Below are 21,276 nucleotides of genomic sequence, written 5' to 3'. Positions count from 1 at the left end.
AGAATATATAAATAAAATAATGACTGCACAGTGACTCGAAAATGTGTCACGTCGAAAATTTCTATCGATTCGCGAGATTCAAGATTTCATTTCACAGTTTAGATTGAGAATAGGCCAATTTAAATAAGAACTAGACGATAGATTAATTTAAGATCTGGGTCATCGAGAATTCTTTCGAAATTTTCCTTCTTTCTCGAGATGGAGTTTATATATATTACATGTGAGAATCATTAAAAAGAGAGAATAATAACTTATTCAAACATGTAACAGAAGTCCAAATGATATATTTGAAAAATTGGAATTAGAATACTGTTTGAACATTTTTATTAATTTAAAAAGAATTGTTTTATAACAAAGATTTTTTTTTTTTTTTAACTAGATATTTCTTAGATATCCTACATACTTGAATAGATTAGAAACACAGAATTCTTAAAATTCCGTGATTCTTTTATACTAAATTTTTCGAAAGATAAAATTTTCTTGGAAATTCGGCTATTGTGTTTTCTCCTGGATTGTACGATTTCAACACTACGTGTTCTAATCACGGGAATATTACATAAGGGGGACTCAATAATACCTTGTTTGTTACAAGACTGCACGAAGAAGTAATCGTAAAGGCCGTGATGTTGCCACAGAGCGCCGAAGATGAGAGCGCGTCTCATGGGCTCGGACACCCGCTGACAGTGTCGTGGACCGCAACACGTTCTCGGACATATCGGAATCCTACCTATATCGATGGGAGAATAAGAGAAAAGTACAGGGGGGAAGCCGTGTAATTGCCGCGCCGTGAATCAGCAGTTGACGTCTCTGTGTCGCGTAAATTTCGCAATTTCGCTTCTCGCTCTGGCTATTTATCTTCCACGTTCCATTCCATCATGCAAAAACGGCGCCGGAATGTTTCTCGATGATCCCCCGAAAATACACACGAGAAGATATTACGCCCTAATATGCAATTTTAAAAATTTAACACGAATAAAATCACGCAAACGAAAAAACGTATTGTATTAAAAAACCGAACTTAAAAGGTATATAACTTCTCTTACTTTGATAACGTTAAGGTACAGATATACAAAATACTGATTATGTCGTTAATAATGTAAAATGATATTATGTACATTAATAAATGATGATTATGTACATTAATAATTTTGATATAAGAATAGTTTATTATACTTATGATTATACCTATTATTGATTTCTATTTCATTCACTTATGATTTATCGGAAGACACTTCATCTCTTCAAAGTTCTCCGTTAAATGATAGAAATGCAAGATAGATCTATCTTGCTCTAAAATTTATGTATCGAGTAATACGCAGTGGCTCGGCTCTCAAATTTATGTCGTCTTGTATGCTGTTAAATTCAGCTTCTCGCGAGACGATATACGAGGTTCATAGTTCGTATAGTTATCGAACTATGGACTTATGAAACGCGCGATTTCGAGTCGTCTAATATTTAAACTCGGCGGAAAAAAGCATTCATCGTTCCAATGAGAATAAAAAAGACTGAAAAACTTATTGTACGCTTCATGTGCCTCTGAACAAGTACAAGAGAAAGAGAGAGAGAGAGAGAGAGAGAGAGAAATATAGGATGATTCCAAATAAGTGCGAACAATTTTAGGAGATCATTTTTTGTTGAAAATTAAGAGGGGTTTTTCATATAAACATATACTCCTATATCCCTCCCTAAAGAGTTACATTCCTCCAAAGGAGGAGGTAAAAATTAGGTTTCTCTTTTTCTTCTCAAATTTTGGACAAATTAAAAAAATGAAATTTGGTAGATATTTTCCACTAGTAGAAATGATACTCATTAATATTTTTTTTTTTAATCTTCCCGTATTGTTATAAAGGGATGAAACTAGCAACCCCTATTCAATTTTTTATTAGAACTTTTTAACGGGCCGGAATGTGATCATTTAAAAATATGTGTTACAAGCTTGATACCTTTAAAAACTTTTTTTTTTTTTTTGTAAAATTAATAGTTTTCAAGAAAACAGATAAAATATATTATCATTATATATTATTATTAGCACAGCATGGTACTAAATGGCATAGGTTTTGAGAAGTTGAATTTTAGAATAAAAAAAGTAAGCAAAATAAAATTTTATTAAATGTTGGGAAAAACTGGAACAAAAACAAAATACAAAATTATAATAAATAATAATCTAATTTTCACTCCCCCTTTTGGAAGAGTGTAACTCCTCAGGGAGCAATGTAGGAGTATATGAAAGACCCCACTTAATTTTCGACAAAGAATCATCTCCTAAAATTTTTCGCACTTATTTAGAATCACCCTGTATACGTCGAAGTGAAGCATTGTCAAAGACGGAAAAACGAGAATGAGAATTGAAATTTTCGCAATTCAGAACAGCGTGTCGGAGGATGGAATCTCCCTTTCCCCCTCACCGCCAAATATACATAGTCGGATCCAGCGGAAGCGCATTGCAATAAGACCTTGCGCACCAAGTGCGGATAACGTCTTAGATTTTACTGTTTGCGAAAGACATTTCACTGTAAAAGTTCCGCGTCGAGATTCCCCGCGCGTGAATTACCCTGCGACTTTTTCTCGGGTCTCTCAAAATGTTACGCATGGAGTCATAAAAAAATTGTTATCGGAGGTATAATTGCCTGGCCGGAGAATTCTTATTAATTCCGCGTATTTCGCTCCGTTTCGGATAAAACTTAAGGATATTTTGGCTGTAGTATAGTAGCAAAAAACTGTCAAAATTAAAAGAAATATATATTTCTTACATTTATACTGTTTGAAAAATCAAATAAATAAATCCAGATTAAAAAGAAAATTAAAGTATCAAAAAATAATATAATTTTTTCTTCGTAAAAGAAAATAGTTGTAATTAATATTTTTTCTAATTTATAACAAAAACTTTTGATTGTGAATACCCTCTGAAATCAACTACAAGAAATAAAAAAAGAAATAAAAGAAATAAATAAAAAAAAAACGAGTATTTTGCAGAAAGGGAGAGAGAGAGAGTGAGAGAGAGAGAATATTTTCCTACAATTTTTAGTAAATAACTTTTAAACAAGTAAGTGAATCTAAATCAAGTTTTACACAAATATTTTTAAGTTTTTTTAATATATGTGAAAATTTTTATTTCATTGATAATGTTTTTGCTTTGTCAAATTTGTCAATAAATGCTACAATACGCGATTTTTCTTAAAAATCAATATAGTAACTTTAAACTTAAATAATTTCCAAACCTATAATTTTTACAATAATTTTTAAGAGAATTGTGCTCTGGTTTTGCACAGATATTCAAAAGAAGTAGAATAGTCTACAAAATTTTTATGCTTTTGTCAATGTTTCGACATATGACACATACATCCTTAAGTAAGTGTCATGGACAGGCGTGAAAGGACAAACGCTATTCAGATTACGAGTACTGCAGAGATTTGGAGTTGTGACACTATTTTCACGATCCAGACGAGTATGGTATAAAATTTCCTTGAATATCTCTGATCTTAATATTTTAGTAAAGTATTAAAATATTTGGCGCGTATAAATATCTTGTTTCCGTTGATACGCCTTGTTTATTAAGCTGTGTTATAAGAGACGAGATGCATATTTCGGAAGATATTTTCGCATATATCACGTTGGCTACAACGATAGTCGATCTTCGCGACGTCAACAGGGTAGAAGGAATTTCAATCGAGAAGTCGTGACCTGATGGAAGCAACGATATCTCAGCATACCCCAGTCCGAGAGCTGCCTTTTCCGAACCGGAAAAGTCACAGAGATTGATTCGCGCCGTGTCGGGCAATGTCCGTTTATCTTATCGATTCCTCGAGAGGAAACTTTCAAGCAGATTAGGTCAGCGGAAAATACACTTTGCCGCGTCCTACTTGAACGGGCGAAGGTGGGAAAAGGACGAGCGAGAAGAAACGAGAGTATATTAATGTGTCGCGTGACGATCAGGAGTTCTCAGATCGATCTGAACTGCATGTGTGTATGCATGCGACTTTGTTTTCGTATATTGCGATAATATCGACAAGCGCGGAGCCCGATTGTTGTACTATTAGTCTAAATCACGCTTGCTGTCCGGTGGACATAGAATGACAACTATTATCAAAAACGGCAGAAGTATAAGACAAAGAGAACAGTATATGTATACAGAATGTCCCGAAATTAAATGTCAAAATTTCGAGAACATGTGGAGGATCGATAAACTAAGAGAAAAATCCATTAAAGATTTGCTCCTTTTCACTTCGTTTTGAAGAAAAACACAAAAAAAACAAAAATATTTTTACAAGAAAATAAAAAAGAGAGTGAATTAAAATTTAAAATCCTTCTGAAGTAAAATTAGAAGATTTTAAATAAATACGCGACAATGCGAGATTATTGTGTATCCTGTTTATTTAAATATTTATTATCTTAATAAATAACAAATAAGGGAAAAAATGAGAGCTTTCTTTATTTCAGTTTACTTATTTATTTACACTTATTTATTCATGTTGTCACTTAATGACAGCAAGAATGTAAACGAAAACTAAAGTAAATAGAATACAACAATCTCGCGTTGTCGCATATTTATTCATAATCCTCTAATTTTATTTCAGGAAGATTTTATCTCACTCTCTTTTCTTAATTCCAGGCTCTACAATTTTTACTTTATAGTACTTTTTGATAAATCTAATAATTTTAGTGTTGTTTTAAGTTTTCTGATGAAAATTGTTTTGTTTCATTTTTTGCAATTTTCTTTAAAACGAAACAAAACCGAGCAAATCTCTAAAGGACTTTTTTCTTAGTTTGTCGATCTCTCACACATTCCCGAAGTTTTGACTGTTAATTTTATTATTCTGTATATCTACCACATACACCCTGGATTTTAATGAGCAAAATTGTGTTTGATGACATGTCTACACAAAGTCTTTCGCGTGTGACAAAAACTTGCGATCGTTTTCAGATCTTGGAAATTTCTTAAAGTGGAATATATATCCACATATCGTTTGGGAAACAATATACTTTATCATTATTATATCGTAATTGTAATAAGATATAATAAATAAAAAATATTGCAATAAGATATAAATAAAAAATTAAAAAAATTAAAAGGAATAAAAATAAAAATAAAATAATAAATATGCAATACATTTAATGCTTTTTATTTGTATTACATTTTATATTGCATTTTCAATGAACATATTAAAGAAGAATAATTAAAAATAAAGGAATAAGAGTAAACAAAATCTTCCGTATGGAAAAACGTATATCATAATGACGTATAAGATTGAAGCAACCGTTCATAATATTGCAATTTGCCTGTATCAACTTTTTCATTGTCCGTAAAGTTTGCCGATAGAAAAAACGCCAAGATCAGACGTGAAGCGAAACACGTAGCGTCTAAGCTTATGCACCAAATATATTTCTTCCAAAATTCATTAAGGAAGATGTTATAGGAAAAGAAAGAAAGAAAGAAAAAAAGAACAAAGCCGAAAGAGAAAGAGAGATTTAAGGGCAACAGACAAATAAATCGCAAATCCGGAATTTAATATACTTTACCTAAAAAAATAACATAAGCTCTCTCCTTATCCTTTTCAAACAGAATATAATAGAACTCGGGTTGCACTTTTGTCAAAGTTTATTTCATGCAGTATTTTTCCAAATTTGCCATCGTTTTTCTATCTTATTATGCTCCAGGAAATGTTTGTCTCAAGAAATATGCGCCGTGGAGTTGTTATCCAGAGTGACAACGTAGTTATTGGATTGCCATGCGTACAGGTGTTGGATGAATCATAATACATGTTTTGTCGTAAGTAATAAAGTTGCATAACAACGGATAATAGTATATTTATAAAACACAAGATAAATATTTTTAATATATCGAAAAGGAGATTTATTTAATTATTAATTATTGAAGAACCATTAGTGCTTGAATATTTCTAGAGAATCAAGTGTCCCGATATTTAAAGCGAGTTTTTATTAAAGTGACAAGATAATAGAAAATCTTTATATCACATAAAGCTCACGTCGATTGATATTAAATTGTTAAAGCATTTTGAAATCTCCGATACTCTCATAGAAATAACAACGAGAAGTGCAAGCGCACAAACGAAGAAAGACAGGAAGAAGGAAACGAATGGACATCATCGGACTTTAAGATGGTCCGATTCAGATATCCGTCGCTATTATATGCAGCTGACGAATTCTATTATAATATATTGCGAAGCATTTTCATCGGCAGTTTGAGAGACCGTTTGTCAAGGAACCCTCGATATAGAGAACGTATCATTGTAAATTTGTATGCCGATGAGAAGAGTCAGCAGTTAAACACGGATTTGGACAAGAAAAATCGGTAATGTTTAATGAATGTTTAAAACTTGAAACTGCCAAAAAACTGGTTCAATTTATTCCAAAATAATTAAAAAAACTAAATTAAACAGTTCTGCTTTTCATCGCGTCAAAATATTTTTTTTTCTTCCTATATTGTACTTAAAAAAAGAGAGATAAAGAGAAGAGGAAGAGATCTTATTAGTTGCATTCAATTTTAGCTACTCAAAAGTTTGAAATATACAGGGTGTCTCAGAATTATACCGACAAACTTCAGGTTATAAAGGACACCAAAACAAGCCAATTTTATCAATAAACACGTTTCAAAGACTAACAAAAGTAAAAATCTTTGAAAAAAATTGTTTTTTCAAAATTTTATTAATGTAATTAAATAGAGGTGTTTTTACCATGTAACTTTTATATAAAATATTTTTTGATATCTCGAATAATTTTCGAGATATATCGAGGAAAGCAAAAAGTCGTTCTACATATGAGGGGTGATTTCATCCCTTAGAATCGTTTTTGAACCACAACTGGAAACTTCTAAATTCATTTGTTTACTCTCTACATGTGTGTAAAGTTTCATCAAAATCAAAATTTTCGGGTTCTCGAGATTCCCTTGTTCGTCTTTGATTGTTTGGTGCCAAAACGGTTCATTCGCGGACACGAGTTTATTGGCAAAATTGACTTGTTTTGGTGTTCTTTATAACCACCTGAAGTTTGTCAATCTAATTTTTAGACACCCTGTATAATTCTTTAAAGTGACGAAAGTCAGTTGGGGTATGCATGAATAACGAACGAAGAAGACTCGCGCTCTCTCGGTGGTGGATCCGAACGTAGGGCTCTGATCTAGATTACGCGAGCGCGCGGGGTTCGGTGGTGCGGTAGCCTTTATGTAGGACAACCCCGGTGTTGTATAGCCCCGTTCTGCGACTGCGTGAGACCTCTCCTCGGGACACTGCCCCGGTTTCAAATACCTTCAAGGTCTCCCGCTGGCGCGGCACCGCGACGCGATCCCTTCCCGCCCGCCGATGCCAGGTGCTATAGGAAAACGGTAGCATCGCTCAGCCGGGTTAATCGAGTTTTCCACCACCCGAGTTTCTCGATATTTTCCGGTGTGACGAGAACGACGAAGCGGTCGTCCGCGACGTTGAATAAAAAATGTTGTGTTTACGCGTGATTGACGGAAAATCGCTGCGAGAGCAGATTCGACATTGTATCGACGTGGATTGAGCCACAGAGTACATTGTTTACAATCTACTATATTGATTTTAAACGTATGCACCCTTTGGTTTCTTCTTTTAGTTCCTCTCGCATAATTCTAAACTTTTATAACCTAGATATAAATAAATATAAATAAATTCTTATAAATTCTTATAACCTGGAGTCGAAGTATTTTCAATGAAAGTTTAATCGGATGTTATATCTTTTTTAATTCCAAATGAAGAACATGTCGATTGAATGTAAACATCAAAATTCTAAATGCACAAGTCCTTAATATCATAAAATTATAAAAATTATGTAAATTATCCTGGCGTCAATTATACACTTGATGTGCAATCTTACCGCTTGTCGTCGCGCTTTCGCTTCTTGCTCTCGCATGTTGCGAGCCAGCCCCGATCTGGCCTTCGCTGGATGCACGCATCCCCGATTACAACACCGTATCGCTTACCCCCGGTTTATCGCCGGGTCACTAATTCCTACACGTTCATTATTTCGTAGCCCGGAGTCGATTGCAGATGCAATACAGTTAAACTACACAGAGGTCTATCATGTTTGCAATTTTCTATTTAATTAATTAACAAAAATTTCTCTTTCAGACACACGGTATCTCGAATCACCTCCGCCCGCATACGTCGAGTCAGAATTTCGCGGCGGGGGGGAGGGGAGGAGGAGGGGAAGAAGGACAGGGGTATGCAAAGCGAACCGAGGGAGGTAGTGACCTAGTACAAGTGGCCGAGATGCATGACCCGAATACCGGCGCTATACAGGTGTGCGCTGGTGGTGTGTCCCATTGGCCTCTACCCTCTTCGAGGCTTCAAAGTGGCTTCAAACACGCCGCCCCGAGGTCGGGAAAAAAAGTCCCGAGGGAGATACGCGAAGACAGAATGCCGTCTCGATCCTTATCGCACGATATCGGTAATAAAAGATCCTATCCCGGCTATTAGGCACGAAAGAATGTCCGTTGGTATAAAGTCAGCCCTCGATGATGAGGCCGGTGTGGGGTCTTTATCCTTGATCAAATACATAGTCTATTATGTAACTGAAGCAGTTCATCAAGATTATAGCGGCCGGCTATAATCTCAATGACAGTACGCGAATGGATAGATCTATTATATCGTGCATATGCCTCTGTCTGTGACATCAATATTCAAGATACATGAAGATAAATCAGTTGCTTTATTAATATTATTAATCGTTCCTTGTGTCTCTCTCGCATCAATGTATAAAGTGTTGGGGAAAAATTAATTAAAATTTTTTAGTCATAAATTGTTTTGACAAAGAGAAAGAAAGATGTCACACTTTGAAACTTTTAAAAATCGATTTTGCTTCAATTATTGAGTGATCAATCATTTTTTACTATCGCTAAAAATAAAGTTGCCTTTTCGCGATCAAGGTCTCGAAATGTAATTAAATGATTTATCGTCTATGTAGTAAGTTAGTAGTGAGAAAAACTGACCGATTTACATTACGCGTGTTACATCCGTAAAATTCTTCCCGAAATCCTTTTCAAATCGAGAAGTCCACCGGCGCCGCTACAGCTATCGCGATTACAGTACCGGCTTGATTTATATGTTCATCCTTGGCAAACAACAAATCCACGCTCGCGTCTCTCGCAATGAATTTCCGGATAATAGCTGCAGCAAAGTCGGTGTCGCGCAAGTTGCGGTCGTCGAAACGTTGCGGCGTTCGAGCAACGCTAATACTGGCATCCGCGCGAAAGTCGCTCGGCAAAGCACAGCCGGATGCATCTTCGCGTATGCCTTTGGTTCTCTTGTAGCACGTGAATTAGTGCTTTCATCCAAAATATACGGAAGAAGAGGATGGAGTGCACCCGACGTGTGACGGAGCGGGATGGTTTACGGCTTACAACCGTAAAACACGGCGGAATACCGTGCACGAAATTGCGACTCGAGATCTCGATCTGAAACTCTAAAGATGACTATCAAGAGAGAGAGAGAGGGAGAGAGAGAGAGAGAGAGAGAGAGAGAGACTATTGGCTATGTTCATTGTAACGATCCAAGTCTACGATATATATGTCATTGTAGTAGCTCACTCTCCGTAAAACTCCATCCTCTTCAATGGGACAACTTTTAAATGAAGATAGGAAGTTATTAAAGTCCCTGAAACGTTCAGCCCTTTTACGAGAGACTCGCTCTCTTCAAGCCGCGCTCTTTAAAATCTTATTAGGGCCATAATACTTGGCGCGCGCGATACATCTGTCAGCTATCAGCTGTCAGTCACGAGACGAGCAGTGTAAATCGGGCTTGTTCTTCTCGTGGATCTAAATATGTATTATTTCAATTCTCAAAAAGAGAGATCGTGAATTTCTCCACGTCGCTACGGTACGATTAAATTTATTATCGTAACAATAATTATCGGACGAAATACTGTACATATATCCGGTGTCCAATACAAAAAAGCGCCAACGCCATAACTTTGCGATGCTGGGAGAAAGGTTTGGGCGCTTTGCGATATATATAATTAGACAATAAAAATTAATAGGCCGCTGTATGTACACGTGTATGCATGTACCTGTACCTGTCTGTGCTATCGAGACCACAAACCGTGCAGATATCCGCTCGTCTGTGACCCAAATACGTAATTATCTTTTCGCGTGGCACGACCTTGGACGGATCAAGTCTAAACTGGGCCATGTCTCTGTATCTGACCAGGTTCACTTGCGACGAGTCACCTGTTCGATCGCTTTCGCGGCTTTCCACCGCGACAGTTCAAGGAACTCGGGAATGTAGGATAGAATTTCTCCAAGATCGATTTAATTCTCTCTAAATAAGGATAAACGTTCGACAGGGATATATATCATCGAGGGATAATTCAGCTGATAATTCGAGATGACGTTTAAAAATAATGTTTTTAGAGAAACCATAGACAAATTCTTCCGGAGTAAAGAAAAAGCAAGAGAGACAAATTGAAATATCGCCATTTGTGGACTCTCTACCGAGAACAAAAAAAAAGTCCGCCATCGGCTAATCACCCTCAGGTAAACTCGTGGCCGGCCCGGCGATCATCCCCCTCTTTCACCGCCGTCCCTTCCAACCCCTCCGTCAACTAGGACGCCGACCTAGTTAGTTCACCTGTAGACACACGGTGCCAACACACCCAGATGCAGGTCTGCAAAACATACCACCCTGGTAGATTTACGCACGCGTATATACTTTTCCGTTGCGGCACACGCAGAATCTTCCTTATTGTAGCACTGCGATATCACGCACACGCATGCACGCACAATCTTACTGCGTGACGCATTTTCAACATACACGATCGGTTATTTTTCGGGTCTTGTTACAATGGACATTTGGCGAAATCGAACAAGCGGAATAGCATTTTCTCGCATCGACATCTCATTTAATAAGATATTATTACGTAGTTTAACAAAAATATTAATAAAAAATTTTGGACATTAATAGAAAATACATATAAAAATTAATAAATTATCATAGTTTCCTAACAATACAGTTAATCTTGAATAAAAAATAAAATACATCAAAATAACCTTCTAACAATTTCAAATTTTCCGAAATTGTGACACAATACGATTTAGTGGACGGAATTGTATTCTCAGGTTATCGTTAGCATTATTAAAAAAAAAAAATAAAAACATTTTTGGTTGAACTAAATCATTAAAAAATGACAGAGGACAGAGATAACTCGACCAATCGTGTCGAATTAATCGGCGAAGCAATTCTCATCAATCAAACCCATTGTCACTGAAAAACGAGGTCGCGACTTTGGAAATAGTGATCTTTCAAGAAAAATCGAAAATTATATGCATCGGATGCACCGCGGCTAAAGATTAAAAAACCGAGTTTTCTAAAAATGGGAGAAGAAACTAAATAAAAAATCGGTATTTTTGGGTAAAAAACTGTTTTTTGGGAAATTTTGAAATATAATGCCAGTTTTCTTCGAACAAAAAATGGTATGGGAATTAAATTAATTTTGTTTACTGGGTCAGTAATCAATTCCAATGGATGTGACTGAGCTGATTACTACTTCGCATTTGTTTAATCAATTTATTTCGAATATTTTAAAACAAGTTAATTTTGATTGTTATAATTCAATGGTATTTTTTGATGTTCTTTATTTTTCATCAAAGTTAAAAGAAAACTCTCTCAAGCATAGTTAAACTGTTGTTATTTTTGTTATTTTGTGGACTAGAAGTGAGAATAACACAGGACATAGGATCTGATATCTAATTTTAGTAAATTTGATGCTCATTTTTCAAAGCCGTGCATCAAAGTTTAATAAATAAGCATCAAAATTAGATTTTTGCTATTAAGTTTTGAAAATGGACATTCTGAGTAATCAATGGGGTAAAAAAACCCATTTTTGGGGGAATAAATAGTTTTTTTACCGAATTTTTTACCCAAAGTTTCTGTTTTTTTACTACCCTTCTAATCTCTAGCCACGGCGTACGATACGCAAAGTAGAGAAGAATAAACGCTTGCGGAACGTCGGAGAGGGTAGAACGATGAGTCGCTAACGGGGTCGATGTCGGCAGGGGTTGGAGTTTGATCGGCCGATGTAGGCCAGGCGAGAGTATTGGCCTCTCTTTCGCCTTGACACGAATACAGGTTATACGGATCTCGGTTTGGGTCAGGTTATCGGTTTGCTGTGCTTTTGAAATTCTACGAAGCAGCGGACATACGCAAGATGAATTCAAGAGGCGGACAGCAGACGCGCGTCCGATCGGACCGGCCGTAATTCAAGGGATACACACATCGTCCGGAAAAGAGTGGAAAATTTTTGACCGTCTCGAGCCAGCTTGCTTTCTCGAATTAACTTCCTCGGATCTTTGGATTCTCGACGTAAGATTAGAGAGAGAATTATCGTGGAGCTCCGCTATACTTTATCACGCGCTGTAGAATTAGCAGTGGGGGATTAACAGATGAGTTTTCCAGAACCGGGTGAAACTCGCTTTCGTCTAACTTTATATAATTTTGGCACGAGCTTCACCGAGAGATCGGCTCCTTTCCAATTTTTAAACATCCAAGTGCGAACTTGCGAGTTTGCATACATTGTGGTTCGTATAGAATGGTAAATCTCCAAGTTATACAAACAATTTACATACAGTCAAAATGATCGCGTGATCTACTTCGCGCTCTATCGTGTACACGTGAGATTATCGACTCCATTTATATAACTCGACGTGTATAAAGCGTCCCAGAATGATATACAAGATATCTCTCGGAGAATCTCTAATCTTAATTTTCAAGTCAGATTCTCCACTGAATTCGAATTTTTCTTACAGAAAGTTCAGTCGAACGCTATATGTAAGACGTAAATGATTTTTCTTACAAAGTTTAATTGAACTATCTTTGCTCACAATATATTTTTTATTATTTAGTTTTAGTAATCAAATATTAAATTTAAAAAATCTTGTAAAAGTTAAAAAGATGTATGCAAAAAACGTATTTAAATTTTATTAAAATCTAATTAATCTTAATCTCATTTCGCGACAAGTCCATCGTTTCCAATCTCGTCTGCAAAAGTATATTAATATTTAAATATTTCTAATTAAGGACGAATCAATATTAAATTGTTGAAAAAATCTTTAAAATTAAAATCGACAGATCCTTGATATTATTATATTTTAAAAATGCGAGATGATGAATTTGACAGCAGGCAACGGAAACAACGAGAAAGTACATTTATATTGATATGCGAAAAAGGAATTTATATTACACAAATTGAATAAAGTCGATTAAAATTTTTTCTTCTACAATATTTTTCTTGCTCTATCGAGAACATATGTTGAATCGCACAACGCACGTCATATTAGTTTCAGATGTGTTTAATGTCAATGTGTGACATCGCGCATTGTCCGCTTAATAGCGTGTCTGTAATTATATCGCGTCTTGATGGCGACATTTGTTGCTTGCACATTTGATTATAAGACGGCACCAGTTGTGCACACCGCGTCGAATCTACGTCCTTCCAGCTGAGGAAACATCGCGACGTTATTTTTCATTTCTTACCAAGCTGCACTCATTCGTCCGGAAATTGCACTAAAGTCGCGATCAATTCTTATTCCCTTTGCGCGCGAGAGAAAAAAAATAAAGCAAAAAATAATACATAAATCAACTTTTGTCTCTATTTACGTAACGTCGGATTAAGAATGTATGTGTCATATATCAAAATATTAACAAAAGCATGAAAATTTCGTAGACTGTTCTACTATTTCTTCTGAGTATCTGTGCAAAACCTGATCACAATTCTTTTAATGGTTTGAAAATTATTTTAGTCTAAAGTTAGTGATTCTTAATTCGTATAGTTTAGTTCTTATTAGTTTCTTATTCTAAAGTTATTGATTCTTATGGAAAATCGTGTGTTATAGCACTTATTGACAAATTTGACAAAGAAATAAAAAATTGCAAACAAAATAAAAATTTTCACATACATTAAGAAAACTCTAATAAATATTTGTGCAAAACTTGATTTAAATCTACTTACTCATTTAAAAGTTATTTACTAAAAATTGTAGAAAAATATTCTCTCTCTCTCTCTCTCTCTTTCTGCAAATTATTCGTTTCTCTTTGTTTCTTGCAATTGATTTCAGAGGGTATTCACGATCAAAGTTTTTGTCATAAATTATTATAGAAAAAATATTAATTACAACTATTTTTTTACGAAGACCTTAAAAACCATATTATTTTGTGATACTTTAATTCTTTTTATAATCCGGATTTATTTATTTGATTTTTCAAACAATATAAACGTAAGAAATATGTTTTTTTTTTAATTTTGGCAATTTTTTGCTATTATTATACAGCCAAAACATCCTTAATAAATATTCAAATTAGCATTGCTTTTCACAGACTCGTCAATATTCTTTCGTTATTGGTTAACGACAGTTTAACAAACGGAGAAGTCGGATGAAAATGATAATTGTATTTCGTACAGCAAATGCGCTTCTCCGTTTTATCTCGACTCGATATCTTACACGAGTCTCGATTTATTGAACAGCGTTGCCGGTGGAAAATTAATTTTAACTCGTTTAGAAAACAGACGAGTTCACAATAAAAATGTCGATAAGATGTTTATACGATAAATATCTCAATTTAATTTTACAGCTTGATTTATTAGCAATATTAGATATATGTGGTAAAAATATAAAATATGTGATTTTAGATCGTTTAAAAATAGACGAGCCGATAAAAGATGGAAATTACAGTTTTGCACACATTGCATATAAATCTTTTTCGCGATTCAATTTTATAGCCTCGCTCGATTTATTAATAGTATGACTTATGTCAAGCTAATTTTGTTCTCTCCAGTGTGCGCATCGCAAATGCAAATATAAGTACTTGAGATAATAGACTTGATGTATATATATGAAACTTGATGTACGCTCTATCGACAAGTATAGCTACGTTACATCATAGACTAGAGAAGTAGACAATCGCGCACGGGGCGACAACGACGTCTGCAAACAGTGGGAAAATGTCCGGTAAATAAACAAGCAAAGTTGGCCGACGATCGAGAAACTTCCAAAACTACATTTTAATCGATAACGTGTTACAACAGCACCCGATATCAATCGAATTATCAGTAAAGCAATTTTGCAAATATCGAAATGTATTTCTTCCGCAAATACTGTAAATGTATCGAAACGTAAAAACTACAGTGGGTAAATTAATTACAATGATTGTTGATCTATTTTCGATCACCGATGGATAAAATGGATGTTTCCTATATTTGTTGTTTTTGAAATAATGCGTCTTTCAGTTAATCGGTTATGCATGTATCAAAAACAAAAAACACTAACAATAAGATAAAAATATATGTATAATTGTTTATAAATATTATATAGGCTTTTCTCTTTGCATGAATCTCAATATTATGCTTGAATTGTTATTTTGGAATTTTTATTAACTAAACAATTAATAAAAAAAATATATTTATTGTGTTTTAATAGTAATTTTTATATATATCATTTAATAATTTTAAAATTATAATTTTTCACGCTACGCCTTTTTCCTTTTGTATACTTGCAAATTCAAGATTGAGGTAACCTATTTTATCGTGCTTTCAAAGTTCGATTTCTGTCTCCGTTTTTCTTTCTTTGCCTTATACATATATAATTGAAGTAACCCCATTTTCCCTTACAAATCCATAATTGAAGTAATCTATTTTTAGTGTTTTGCGGATGGCTTCTTAAGCATTCAACGTGCGGGAACGAAGGGTTCGAACGAGAGCGTGTCACGCGGATTTTCTTCAAGTGACGCCAATGAACAGTTAAAGCTGTTAATAGTTGTGCGAGAGAAAGGGGTTGGGGGGAGGGCGCGAAAACGGAGCTGTCTAGGGAGGGTCGGGGATGAAGAAAGAAAGAATCGCATCGGAAGCCGGCGGGCCATCGAGTTCTACTTTCCGAGCTGGGGGTGGGTGCAGGTGGAGGGTGCGGGAGGCGGTCACTTCGGGGCGTTCACCCTGTGCCACACATACATACATGAACGTCGTACTCGATACACCCGTTTACCGCATTTCTGTGTGCATATATGTATGCATATATGCCACTACGACTATCTAGAACGCCGCGCGCCTCGACAACATTCGCGAAATGCCTCTCTCCGCCCTTTGTGGTCGCCAACCGTACCAAACCGGACTTGGTACGATGTTTTATGATATAATCTTGGATATGTATGTGTGGAAAAATGAAGAGTTTACTGGCTGCACGTAGCATCAACGATATTTGTAAACTTTCTCGAAAAAAGTCTATATATAATCATATATAAATAATAAATATATGCAATTATATATATATATATATTTTCATTTCTTCGAATTTCACTCTTTTTGAAAAAAAAAAATACTGCAAAAATTAATTTTATAAAAATATCTTCTAGATATTTTTTTATTATTTTTCCTGTATGTATACGGACATAAATAGAATATACAAGAGCAGAAAAATATATTTATATATGGAGATATTTCATATATAATTATGTATATTTATTATATTCGATTACATATATGGAGCTTTTCCCCCCGGGTATATCTAAATTTTACGAAGATTTCACTGATGGTTATATTTCACGCGCCAATAATAAAGGATTAATCAATATGACTAGGGGATTAAAAGGGGTAGATTAGGGAGGAGGGAAGGAAAATGCAAAAGGGCGATAATTGATCTTCGCTGCACCGTGTTGTGTCGCTGTGTATCGCTTGGCGCAAAACCAACGAAATTTATACCGAGTGGATTTCCATGACTGTGATTTACCGGCTCGTCGACGAAGGACCTTAAATCTAGTCGCACGTTGCGGCCGTTCACCGGGACCGAAGAACGTTTCGCCGATAGCAATACCAGCGAGAAGGCGGCCTTGATTAACGACGGTGCAGTTTTGTATCGCCACTTTATTAGAACAATTTGTAACTCGTGGCTTTCTGAGACGCGAGGAGCATGTCGAGGGAAACACTCGTCACACTTTGCAACCACCGCGAAAAAACGATCCGCTTCGAGTATCCCATTAAAACAATCGCCGTCCTCTCTCTGTCTCTCTCTGTTTCTCTTTACCACGACTCAAAGCATAATTAATGGCGCTTCCATTACAAAATTAATGTTGTGGCAGTCAATTTACTTATGCCTTGTCCAAAGACGAAAGCGATTTACGAGAACAAAAATCTCTTTCATGATAATCAGTCAGCAAAAACGCCGATCGCAGATTCTTATCATATTCGTGAAAGTAAAAAATAATATCTCAAGTTCCTAAGAAATGGAATATTAGCCAAAGCAACCCTTAAACAAAATCATATTATATTAATTAATTAATTATATTGTTAATATTATCAATATTATTATTAATATTATTAATTAATTATCTTAATTAATTAATATCAGATGAGAAAATACAACTTCTTAAATAATTTTTTCCAAAAAGTATTCTGCTTAAAAATGATTTATATTAAATACTTGCTTAAATATTTGCTTAAATATAGTCATGTTGTAGGTCGCATTACGAGAGAGTTAATGAGCGCTTTAATAGAGCAGAGCTAAACAGGAGGAGAGGGAAAAATCGTGTTGAAGTAAAATGCTATAATTTTTTCGATCGAGCAAACTTTGTTCACTTTCCACCAATCTGCAAAATTCCGTCACGATGTGTACGATTATATTTACATGTCGCACGGATGCTCTCTCTCCGAACGCAAGTAATTCGATTTATCGTGTCGTTTAATCCAGAATCCCGAGATCGCTGCCGCTTTCCATGTCAAAGCGAATGAGAACGCACGCATACATATATCGACGTACGTAAATATTTTATGTATATCATAAACTCGTCATAAACGTTCACTAAATGTACATCTTGAAGATGTTCTTGAATGAGATGAGAATATGAACATCTAAATATTCGCATAACAGATAAACAAGCGCGATATAATACGCAGTTGGCGTTTAAAATATTTGAAATAGCTGTAACCTTTTATTTTTATCTCAAGATAAACGATCAGAGTCATTAACAGTCAATGATGTCATCGTTATTTATTTCCTCTCTATACACGTAGTACTTTGTAAATGCGCGGTAGTAATTTCAGGAAGTAAATGTACACAAAAAATAAAACAAGTAAAGTAATGTTATTTGAACATGGATCGCACATACCATAGTATCTGAGTTATGGAAGATTAAAAGGGCTCGAAATGCTCTCGAAGCGTCCGCCTTGTGTTTCAACATACGTTACGGCACGCCTTAATATTGAATCCCTCGCTCGTTGGAAAATACCAGGCGTTGTTCGAATTATTTCGAACCCATTCCGTACCTTTTCTTGCAGGTCGTGAACATTATTAATTTGTATATAATATATATAATAGATTTTTTAAATAATCCAAAAATAAAAGTCTGATTTATACAGGATGTCCAAGAATTAGACTGACAAACTTCAGGTGGTTATAAAGGACACCAAAACAAGCCAATTTTGTCAATAAATTAGAGAATCAAAGACCAAACAAAGGAAAGACCAATCAAAGACCAAGGAAACCTCACGAATCCGAAAATTCTAATTTTGATGAAACTTTGTAGAGGGGGTAAATTAATAAATTTAAAAATTTTTAGTTGCGAGAAACGCAACATCCCAAAAACGATTGTAAAGGGTGAAATCACCCATCATATGTAGAACGGTTTTTTGCTTTTCTCGATATATCTCGAAAATTATTCGAGATATCGAAAAATGTTTTATACAAAAGTTTTATGGTAAAAACACCTCTATTTAACCACATTAATAAAATTTTGAAAAAATATTTTTTTTGAAAATTTTTGACCTCATTAGTCCTTTATAACTATCTGAAGTTTGTTGGTTTAATTCTGGGACACCCTATATAAAGCGTAAAATCATGTTATGGGTCCACCTTGTCTATTGATCTAGGAAGAAATTGTTTAAAAATATCCGGAAAACTATATTGCCGTGCATTTATAAATCATCCTGTATATTAGCATTCAAAAATTAGACCAACTTATTAATAAGGCCTTTACTATGTCCAGTGCACACTCTCGGAGTGAAAATGCCACAACTCTGTTGTTATCTCAAGTAGCTACTCGTAAAAAGCGTAATTTTCCTTAATTGTAAGACATTTTTTAAGATCACATGTACATCTATGGCTCTCGTAAATTGTTTCCTCCTCCTCCTCCGTAAAAGAGCATAAATTAAACGCGGTACTCATAGAAATGAAATTGCTCCTCAAAAGAGAGAGAGAGAGAGAGAGAGAAAGAGAACCGTCATCAACGAGTCGTCTCCCGTCCGGAAGAAACCAACGAGCGACTTTTAACGGACTTTAACTCGCACCTCGGCTTTATCGATAACGACCTATTAACACGGTCACCTACACTTCGATGTGCGCGGTCACATTCTACTTTTCGTCTCGTAAATAATTGATGAGCAGCAGCAGCAGAAGTAGGCAATATCAGAATCGATAATAGAACGAAATTCCTTGAGAATTCTACGAACGAAAACGAAACCGGCGCCTGATCGTCATTCCCGACTGGTGCACGCAATTGGTACACAACGGACGTATGCATATTGAATGCCACGTGACGAGCTCTTGTCATAAGAAATGTCATTCGAGTTTTTAAAAACATAAGTGCTCTCGACGCGTCTTTTCAGTCGCGTGGCTAATGATTGGTCGAACAAAACGAGTAAACAGCACTGCGTTAAAGCACGACGCATTAAAAGTTCTAGACGTATTCGGAATCCGAATAGACCTGCATATCCGATCAATACGTCGATCCAATATAAAGAACGCAGTAATACAGTATTCTTTATATCAGACGTTTGAACGATCAAATTCTTTGTTCACTATGCGGCAAATTCGTCCGAACAGAAAGGATAACATGTGCTTGGCCATTATGTTAGACATATGTCAGGAGATCGTCAACGTAACGAAAAATTAACGATCGCGAAGCTGCTTCTTCTGCTGAAGACAATCGAAGCGAACAGAAATGTCTGATGCCTGATGTCTCAAGGTCAGATGTATCGAGCGCGGTAACGGTTGTCAAATCGATCGTCTATCAAAGAAAGTCGTTGCCACGCCGGCGATAAAACTCAAGAGAGTCCTCTTGATCGTGGATTAATCGAGCGAACATTCGACGTTCTTAGCGCTAGCTCTGGTATAGATCGAGAAATCTCCCCCGGCGCAGGCCTAATAACGCGTTCCCGATAACTGCCGATAAAACGCAGTCACCGACAGGAAGCGAAACGAAATGTGACCGTAAACACGCGCCTTTTACGACACCCGAGGTTACGATCGCGCGTCTCAGAATCGTGCGCCTTGCTACTGTAATTATGGAAATGTAGCGTACTGCGCGCGTGGCCGCGTATACCGTGCGACCGTACCTGTACTTTTAACTTACACGAATTGTTACGAGAAATGTGTTACATCAGAGCAACGCCGCCAACATTACAAATTTCTAACACAAATAAACAAACAAATAAATAAATAAATAAATGAATAAATATATATATACATATATATTTAATATTAATATATAGGGTGTCCCAGAATTAGACCGACAAACTTCAGATGGTTATAAAGGATATCAAAACAAGCCAATTTTGTCAATAAACCCGTGTCCGCAAATGAGCCGTTTTGATACTAGAGAATCAAAGACTGGCAATAACAAAAATATTTGAAAGAAATTATTTTTTCAAAATTTTATTAATGTGGTTAAATAGAGGTGTTTCACTATGAAATTTTTGTATAAAACATTTTTTGATATCTCGAATAATTTTCGAGATATATCGAGGAAAGCAAAAAACCGCTTTATATATGAGGATTGGTTTCACCCCTTAGAATCATTCTTGGGCTGCAACTGGAAATTTCTAAATTCATCTATTTACCCCTCCCCCCCTTCCCTCTACATGTGTGTAAAGTTTCATCAAAATCAGAATTTTCGAGTTCGCGAGGTTGGCATGTTTTGGTATCCGTTATAATCACCTGAAGTTTATCGGTTTAATTCTGAGATACTCTGTATATATATATACAGGGTCTTAAATTTCAAACGTAACAGGTGGAATATCTCGTAAACAATGCATTTTAGAAAAAAATGTTTCAGACAACAGTTGTATGGTTTCGAGGAGAACACAAGGTAGTGTCATTAATTTGACCTTAAATAGTTGCTTGAAAGTCACGTGAAGGTTACCTTTAATTTTTTTAATGGAACTGCCTACTTTTTATTGCATATTCTTGTAGCTTATCTCGAGAGCTTTTCAAAACACTATGATAAAGTATTTTTTCATTAAGTACTTTTTGAGTTATTTTATATTTTA

General features: G+C 35.4%; 1 pseudogene; it reads right to left on the bottom strand.

Annotated features, from left to right (window-relative positions):
• Positions 1 to 8,580: 8,580 nt before the first annotated feature.
• LOC115237848 overlaps positions 8,581 to 21,276 on the bottom strand; it is a 16,665-nt pseudogene continuing 3,969 nt past the window's right edge.

Source organism: Formica exsecta, unplaced genomic scaffold, assembly GCF_003651465.1.
Source record: "Formica exsecta isolate Colony F162 unplaced genomic scaffold, ASM365146v1 scaffold311, whole genome shotgun sequence".
Taxonomy (NCBI): domain Eukaryota; kingdom Metazoa; phylum Arthropoda; class Insecta; order Hymenoptera; family Formicidae; genus Formica; species Formica exsecta.
Note: the sequence above shows the minus strand (reverse complement) of the source record. Positions and strands in the feature narration are given on the sequence as shown.